Raw genomic sequence first — 7,813 nt, 5'->3', positions numbered from 1 at the left:
CGGCCAGCCAGCTAGGACGAATGTAAATCTCATGTCAAAGTCACACACAACCAAGACATTCTATGTTGTCATCCCCTTGCGGCACAGGTACTGCACAAACTTATCACTAGGCACCACATAGGGGACATGAGTCCCATCTATAGCCCCTATACAGTCCTTGAAGTAGGGATAGAACCTAGGATTTCTTAGCCTATCATGCTGTCGGGTACCATAAAACGGGGGTACCCCGAGTGTACACCAAAAGAGTCACTTAAACCCCATCAACAATGAAGCCAGAAGGTAAGCCGTGGATTAACCATCGGCCCCGTCTGAGCCCACCGGCTCTCCGCCTCGCCTTAGGCCTCGCACGGGAGGTCTCGATGCCCTGGCGAATCTCCGCCTCACGCGAGACCCCTCGCGAGAGGCCTCGACAAGGAGCCCAATCTCCGTCTCGCCCGAGGCCCCATGCGTACAGCCTCGAACAAGACAGCGATTCTCCGTATCGCTCGAAGCTGGCTTCGCGATAACCCGTCGCTCCCGCCTCGACCAGTCTTCCCGACAGCGCGTCACGTCCCATTAATGCGTCAACCACTCCCGTAATCTCAGCCAGACGACGGCTCGACACCACGGAGTGCCCGACGAGACAAGGAGTCACCTCAACGCCATACCGGCTAGGATAGGGCGTGGCGGGGATTACTGGCCACTGTGTTCTGGCGCTGTGCCCACGATCAGCGCCTACACTATACTATGCCCCGCAATCCCCGCCCCGAAGACAACGTGGCATGGGAAGTCTCGACCGGGTCGTCGACGCCTCAGGATCAGCGCACAAGATCAACCACTTCCTCCGAGCCTCGGCACTTTACGTCAGGGCCTCGGCTACCTCAGGATACACGTCTACCGAGACCCCCCATGACGGTTCGGCCCAGGCACCAATCGAGCCTCGGCTTCGTGCATAGTCATCTACAGTGACCCGCACGTCGACCGCCACACCCGCTTCGAGGTAGCCCTGGAGCTCCCATGACGCACAGGATCGGATGAGACCAGCACGTCGCCCTAGTGCTTCAAGGACGGACCACTCCGATGACCACGCCACCACAGGAACAGGCTACAGGGCTCGGACACACCACCTCCGTTCGCACGACGCTGTATAGTTAGCATACGTACTACCCTTGTCCCCCCTCCAACTATAAAAGGAAAGGACCTGGGCCATTTTGGGGGGGGGGGGACGCGCGCACAAGCAACACTCGGTAACACGCACACTTTTCCACTGCCTAAGAGCAACGTCTCAAGCAGCCCACACCGCTCCACGGCGAGACCTGGGACAAAGCTCCCTCTCTCATCTAGATTGTAACCCCCTACTATAAGCACTTCGGTGCAAGGAATACAAGTTCGATCTCTCAGACTAGACGTAGGGCACCGATTGTCTGAACCAGTATAAGCCTTGTGTCTCTTTGCATCACCATCCGGGATCAGGAACACGCAGCCCAAATTTACTAGTTGGTTGAGGACCCCCTGGTCCTAAACACCGACAGTTGGCGCGCCAGGTAGGGGAATCTGCGTGTCAGTTTCGTCATCCCAACAAGTTTCGGATGGCAGACCCTGTACAACCGCTATGTCTCGGCATGGTGATCTGGTTTGGGAGTGTCTCGACACGGTGATCTGGTTTGGGAGCCTAGAGTTCATGTCTCTAGGGCATGAGTATGACATGGTACTCCTCATGCCCTGAGCCCCACCGACCGACGGCGGCGTCACGCACCGGCAGCCCAGGCGTAGGCGGCGCCCGGGCAGCCGCTCTTGCCGCGCTCGCTAGGCACGACGCAAGCAGGATCACCCCGACGCTACGCGATCCTAGGGTGACTCGCCGCTCTCCGCCGGTATCCTACGACCAGCTGTTGGCGCAAGGTCCCTGGTTGGGGACCTGTCTAGCCTGAGCCTGGACAAGGGAAAAATGCCGGTGGCACCCGGTGATGCCCCGTCATCAAGCTCCGCTCCACCACTCCCTGAGGAACCAACTCCGGTGGAGCAGAGCCCGGCGACGACACCATCCCCATACCCCCTTCGGGTTGAGAAATGCCGCCACCTCTTATGCTTACGCCTACGCTTCTGCTCACACGGATCCCTCAGGACGCCACCAGTGCTTCGCTCTCGACTTCGACACCACCGCGTCGACCCACGCCGACTCCTCGGAGGAGGATGAGGCATGGGCCAGAGTGGATTTCTCCGACCTCCACGACCGTGAAACCGTGCGCCGCTTCTTGGCCGTGAGTGACTATTGCTTTGGCTACTCTGACTCTGACGATGAAGGTACTTACGATCCCTCTCGTGAGTGCTTCCACGTCGGACTTGGGATGCCAAGCATAGGCGAGGATGACGAGGGGGTAGGCAACCGTACCCTACTTCATCAAGGAATGGGCGATGCCATGCCCTCACGCATTGTCCCACTGGCAGCACGGAACGAGAACCTTGTCCTCAGACAATTTCGACACCTGGACCTAGAGCAGCTCCGTGAGCTTCAAGCCAAGGTCGAGCAAGACCGACTCCTTCTGCAACAGCTTCGAAACACTCTCGAGCAAGAGCACCAGGGCCGCGGTGACAGCGGAGCAGCCCGGCAGCGGGTTCGCGACATGCACCACCGCATCAACAACGACGAAGGGGACGATCGTCCCCCGATCTTCAATCGCGCTAGCCAGAATATCGCGGCTGCGGTGATGCTAGTACGCGCGATGCCCGAGCCCTCTACCACGGAAGGGCGACGGGTTCGCGGCGAGCTCTGGGATCTCCTCGAGACTGCCGCGGTGCAGTAGGCTGAGAGTTCCGCCTCTTGGCGGCGCAGAGCCGCCTCGGACCTCCCCTCGGCACCACATCGGCAGGATAAGGAGGCCTCAGTTCGTCCCGAGCCCGCTCGGGCGCCAACAGCCCACGAGGTCCCCTTGCGGCTCGACCGCCTCGGCAACCAACGCGAGGTGCAGGGAGACCATGAGGTGGTCAGCAAGCGACGACGCCACGACAATGAGGGGCCCGCTCGGGGATACCATCCACACCGAGGTGGCCGCTATGACAGTGAGGAGGACCGCAGTCCCTCTCCTGAACCGCCTGGCCCTCGAGTCTTTAGCAGAGCCATCCGTGCTGCTCATTTCCTAGCCCGGTTTCGACAACCAGCCAACCTCACGAAGTATAGCGGTGAGATCAGTCCCAAACTCTAGCTTGTCGATTACCATCTAGCTTATCAGCTAGGTGGCGCGGACGATGACCTGCTCATCATCCGCAACCTCCCCTTGCTCTTGTTAGACTCGGCATGAGCCTGGCTCGAGCACCTTCCTCCCTCACAGATCCACGACTGGCGTGACTTGGTTAGGATCTTCATCGGGAATTTCTAGGGCACATACGTATGCCCTGGAAACTCCTGGGACCTTAAGAGCTGTCGCCAAAAACCGGACGAGTCTCTCTGAGACTTCATCCGACACTTCTCTAAACTATGCACCGAGTTGCCCAGCGTCGATGACTCGGAAATCGTCTAGGCTTTCCTTTCCGGCACCACCTGCCGAGACTTAGTCCGAGAGTTAGGCCGGAACATGCCGCGCTCGGCTGCCGCGCTCCTCGACATCGCCACCAACTTCGCCTCGAGCGAAGAGGCTATTAGGGCCATCTTCCCCAAGAACGACGCCAAGGGGAAGCGGAGGGACAAGGCCCCCAAGGTCTCGGTTCCCCACCTCCCCAAAAGAAAGAAAAAGGGTCGCCAGGGGAAGCAGGCCATCCTCGAGGCCGATCTGGTCACAGCCGTAGAACGCAAGAATCCCTGAGGCCCTAGGGGCCCTAGGCCTTTCGACGATATGCTTAAGAAACCCTGCCCTTACCACTAGGGCCTGGTAAAGCACGCCCTCAAGGATTGCTCCATGTTGTGGCGTTACTACGCTAGGCTCGGACTCCCCGACGACGATGCCAAGCAGAAAGGTGCCGGTGACCAGGACGATGATAAGGACGATGGGTTCCCCGAGGTGCACAACGCCTTCATGATCTTTGGTGGACCCTCGGCGTGCCTTACGACGCGCCAGCGAAAGAGGGAATGCCGAGAGGTCTTCTCAATCAAGGTGGCCACTCCCTGGTACCTCGACTGGTCTCGGGAGGAAATCACCTTTGATCGAGATGACCACCCCAACCATGTCCCGAATCCTGGGTAGTACCCGCTTGTCATCGACCCGATCGTGGGCAACACCTGGCTCACTAAGGTGTTGATGGACGGAGGCAGCGGCCTCAACATCCTCTATGCCAGCACCCTGGAGCTCCTGGAGATCGACCAGTCGAGGCTCCGAGGCGACGCCGCACCTTTCCACGGCGTCGTGCAGGGAAACGCACGTGACCCCTCGGGCGCATCGACCTTCCCGTTTGCTTCGGCACCCCTCCAACTACCGCAAGGAGGTCCTTACCTTCGAGGTGGTCAGATTCAGGGGAACCTACCACGCCATCCTAGGGCGGCCATGCTACGCCAAGTTCATGGCAGTCCCCAACTACACCTACCTCAAGCTTAAGATGTCGGGTCCCAACGGTGTCATCACGATTGAGTTCACGTACGAACATGCATACGACTGCGACATTGAGTGCATCGAGTACGCCGAGGCTCTCATGGAGGCCGAGACCCTCATCACCAACCTCGATCGACTCGGTGGCAAGGCGCCTGACTCCAAGCGTCGTGCAGGGACGTTCGAGCCCGCGGAGGCCATCAAGCTCGTCCCAGTCGACCCCGCCTGCCCCGATGACCGGGCGTTGAGGATCAGCGCCACCCTCAACATCAAATAGGAGGCCGTGCTCATCGACTTCCTCTGTGTGAATGCCGACATGTTTGCATGGAGTCCCTCGGACATGCCGGGCATACCGAGGGAGGTCGCCGAGCACGCCTTGGACATCCGGGCCGGCTCCAGACCGGTGAGGCAATGCCTATGCCGATTCGACAAGGAAAAGCGTAGGGCCATCGGCAAGGAGGTGCAGAAACTCTTGACGGTCGGGTTCATCAAGGAAGTGTCCCACCCAGAGTGGTTGGCTAACCCTGTGTTGGTCAAGAAGAAAAATGGGAAATGAAGAATGTGTATAGACTACACCGGTTTGAATAAAGCTTGTCCAAAAGTCCCCTTCCCATTACCCCGAATCGATCAGATCGTTGACTCCACTGCGGGGTGCGAGACCCTGTCTTTCCTTGACGCGTATTCTGGCTACCATCAAATCAAGATGAAAGAGTCCGACCAGCTCGCGACTTCTTTCATCACCCCATTCGGCATGTACTGCTACGTGACTATGCCTTTCGGCCTTAGAAACACAGGGGCCACGTCCCAGCGGTGCATGACTCAGGTCTTTGGCGACCACATTGGGCGAATAGTCGAAGCCTATGTGGACGACATCATGGTCAAGTCTAGAAAAGCCGAGGATCTCATCAACGACCTGAAGATAGCCTTCAAATGCCTTAGAGGGAAGGGCATCAAGCTCAATCCCAAGAAGTGCGTGTTCAGAGTCCCCCGGGGCATGCTCTTGGGATTCATAGTCTCAGAACGTGGCATCGAGGCCAACCCAGAGAAGGTCTCAGCCGTGACCAGCATGGGACCAGTCCGAGACCTCAAGGGAGTGTAGAGGGTCATGGGATGCCTTGCGGCCCTGAGCCGCTTCATCTCGTGCCTCGGCGAAAAAGGCTTGCCTCTATACCGCCTCTTGAGAAAATCCGAACACTTTTCTTGGACCCCCAAGGCCGAAGAAGCCCTCGCCAAGCTCAAAGCACTGCTCACCAATCCTCCCGTCCTAGTACCACCGGTCAGGGATGAGGCCCTCTTACTCTACGTCATCGCAACGACCCAAGTGGTTAGCGCTGTTGTAGTGGTAGAGAGGCAGGAAGAGGGGCATGCCCTACCCATCCAATGACCTATCTACTTCATCAGCAAAGTGCTTTCCGAGACCAAAACACGATACCCCCACATCCAGAAGTTGATCTACACCGTAGTCTTGGCTCGGCGCAAGCTGCGCCACTACTTCGAGTCTCACCTAGTGACCGTGGTGTCATCTTTTCCCTTAGGAGAGATAATCCATAACCGAGAGGCTTCAGGTAGGATAGCCAAGTGGGCCGTCGAGCTCATGGGGGAAGCCCTGACCTTTGCGCCTCGGAAAGCAATAAAGTCTCAGGTCTTGGCCGATTTTGTGGCTGAGTGGACCGACACCCAATTGCCACCCGCTCAAGTCCAGACAGAATGCTGGACCATGTACTTCAATGGGTCTCTGACGAAGACCGGGGTAGGCATGGGTCTGCTCTTCATCTCGCCCCTCGAAGTACACAAGCGCTACATGGTGCGGCTCCACTTCGCCGCCTCTAACAACGTGGCCGAGTACGAGGCCCTCGTCAACGGCTTGCAAGTCGCCATCAAACTTGGGGTACGGCGTCTCGACGTCCGGGGCGACTCGCAGCTCGTCATCGATCAAGTCATGAAGGAGTCAAACAGCCTCAACCCCAAAATGGAGGTGTACTGCAAGTTGGTACGTCGCCTAGAAGACAAGTTCGACAGTCTCAAACTCAACCACATCACTCGGAAGTACAACGAGGCCGTCGATGAACTGGCAAAGATGGCCTCGGTGCGGGCTCTAGTCCCCCCGAACATCTTTGCCAGGGACCTCCACAAACCTTCCATTGACTACGCCTTGGTAGCAGAGGAGGGCCCACCGGTCAAACCCACGACGGGGCTCGACGCCCCCTTTGCCACCGAGACTCCTCCGGTCGAGCCCGAGGTCATGGAAGTCGACGCAGAGCCTTCCCAGACCAACCAAGACACGGACTGGCGAGTCCCGTTCCTTGATTGGCTTGCTCAGGAAGAGCTTCCCTAGTGACAGGACCAAAGCCCGACAGCTTGCGCGGTGAGTCAAGACTTACGTCCTCTGCAATGGTGAATTGTACAGACGAAGTCCCTCCGGTGTCCTCCAATAATGCATCACCACCGAGGCAGGCCAAGCCCTACTTTGGGACTTGCATGCAGGGGCCTGCGGGCACCATGCGGCGCCTCGGACGCTCATCGGAAACGCTTTCCGCCAAGGGTTCTACTGGCTGACGGCGGTTGCCGACGCCACCAAGCTAGTACGCTCCTACGAGGGATGCTAGTACTATGCGTGGCAGACACATCTCCTGGCCTAGGCCCTCCAAACCATCCCCATTACGTGGTCGTTCGCCGTATGGGGGCTCGACATGGTCGGGCCTCTGCAAAAGGCCCCCGGGGGCTACACCCATCTACTGGTAGCAATCGATAAGTTCTCCAAATGGATCGAGGCTCATCCGATCAATCGAATCAAATCCGAGCAAGCAGTGCTGTTCTTCACTGACATTATCCACAGGTTTGGGGTCCCTAACACTATCATCACCGACAACGGGACACAATTCACCGACAAAAAATTCTTGATGTTCTGCGACGACCACCACATCCGTGTGGCCTGGTCGGCCATAGGACACCCAAGGACCAACGGCCAAGTAGAATGTGCCAACAGCATGATCCTACAAGGCCTCAAGCCAAGAATTTACAACCTGTTGAAGAAGTTTGGCAAGAAATGGCTCGCCGAACTCCCATCGGTCATCTAGAGCCTAAGGAACACTCCAAGCCGAGCCACGGGGTTCACACCTTTCTTCCTGGTCTATGGAGCCGAGGCTATCCTCCCCACTGACTTGGAATATGGTTCTTTGAGGCTATAGGCCTACAACGAGCAAAGCAACCGCACCACCCGCGAGGACGCCCTCGACCAACTGGAGGAAGCCCAAGACGTCGTGCTGCTGCACTCGGCCAAATACCAGCAAGCCCTACGGTGCTTTCAAGCCCGACGC

Source organism: Miscanthus floridulus, chromosome 6, assembly GCF_019320115.1.
Source record: "Miscanthus floridulus cultivar M001 chromosome 6, ASM1932011v1, whole genome shotgun sequence".
Taxonomy (NCBI): Eukaryota; Viridiplantae; Streptophyta; class Magnoliopsida; order Poales; family Poaceae; genus Miscanthus; species Miscanthus floridulus.
Note: the sequence above shows the minus strand (reverse complement) of the source record.